Source organism: Carassius gibelio, chromosome A22 (assembly GCF_023724105.1).
Source record: "Carassius gibelio isolate Cgi1373 ecotype wild population from Czech Republic chromosome A22, carGib1.2-hapl.c, whole genome shotgun sequence".
Taxonomy (NCBI): domain Eukaryota; kingdom Metazoa; phylum Chordata; class Actinopteri; order Cypriniformes; family Cyprinidae; genus Carassius; species Carassius gibelio.
Genome location: NC_068392.1, coordinates 15,422,928 through 15,424,641, shown reverse-complemented (window position 1 = coordinate 15,424,641; position 1,714 = coordinate 15,422,928).

Genomic DNA, 1,714 nt, shown 5'->3' with positions numbered 1-1,714 from the left:
AAAGAAACTGAAGCGGTCATGTGACCCACTAATCCGCCCCTTCTCCCCCTCTGAGCGCACAAATCCGATCGACCAATCAGAACGCAGGATACCCACTACGCCCCGCCCACTCGTCTCCCATCTAGAATAATTAAAGGTCAGTGCTTACGATACTCCTTTCGTTGTGTGAGAGAGACTGTTGGATAAATCCACACGATAACTGAATTACACGAGCAGGCAGCACATAGATTAGAAGAGCACAAAAATTCTGTCAGATATCCTGTCAACACAAAATGAGCATTGAACTGCAAAAATGTTCCACTGCATTAATCAATGCTTTGGGTTCAATACAAGTTCAGCTCTATCGACAGAATCTGTGGCTGTGGATGACATCAATCATTGTAAGAGCAAGCAAAATATGCATTTATTGTAATACACATATAATGGGCAAGACATTCTGAATTAGTTACAAGCAGAAACATGCAGATGATATCTTTTGTGAATTCATTCTTAAAGACAAAAGGGTTTTACTTAAGACATTAGTTGTCAATAATTGTTTTGTTTTTTTTAAGCAACCATACCAAATTTCTGTAGCTCTGTTCCTTTTCTGCGCTGCGCTCATTGTCTTCCGGATTATATTTCCACAACAAAGGTAAGATCTTCACTGAATGAACCGGTCGTTTCAAAATCTTCCCAGTCTTCTGACATTTGTAATGACATCTGCTTTGGACATTACAATGTTCATGAAATGCTATTTCAAGCATACTGAGTTTTTTACACTGTTAAAGAGTTGGATTCCCATGCTAAACATGGACAAAGTTTCAAAAATTAAGTTGTACGTTTGAAGGAGTATTTCTGTTCCAAAAATACTCCTTCCGGTTTGTCACAAGTTTCGGAAAGTTTTTTTCGAGTATAGCTCTGTGTGACGTTAGATTGAGCGAAATTTCCTTATATGGGTCCTGAGGCACTTCTGCCGGAAGAACGCACGCTCCCGTATAGCACAGCACTGAGAGGCTGAGCACAGACAATCACTCATCACAGCGAGAGCGTCGCGAAATGTCACAAAAGAAGTGTGTTTTTGGTTGCCAGGGCAAGACAACCCTGCACAGATTACCAAAAAAAAAAAAAAAAAAAAAAAAAACAGCATTAAGGGACCAGTGGATGGAGTTTATTTTTATGGAGCATCAACGGAGTTGTGCAAGTGTTTGTGTTTGTTCCCTGCAGTTCGAAGATGCTTGTTTTACAAACAAGGCCCAGTTTGACAACGGATTTGCACATCGTTTATTTCTTAAGGATGATCCAATCCCAACGAAAAAGGGTCACGATTGTGTGTTGGAACCGCAGGCGGTGAGTAAAACTGCTTCAAATATCTCTGTGTTGTTAACTTAGCTATCGGCGCGTAAGCACATCAAGTAAACAACATGCGATGTTGTCATCAAACTGCACTTTCCACATGTACAGCTTTAAAAAAAAAAAGACGACATAAAGTGGAACTTAGTCATTTTCCAAAACCGCTAAGCAAATATATACAGTTTCAAACATACCACATAGAGACGTCGTTGCTGATGCAGCTTTTGTTAAATTTCAGCCTCTGGATCTGATTCTGGATCATAAATAAACGGCTGAATCTGACTGTTAGCCATGGTTTGTTTTGGATGTTTTTTCCTTCATGGTAATGTCACAGCTTCCAGACGCTCTCAACTCAAAAGCCTACTGGCGCTCGTGATTCTTTAGC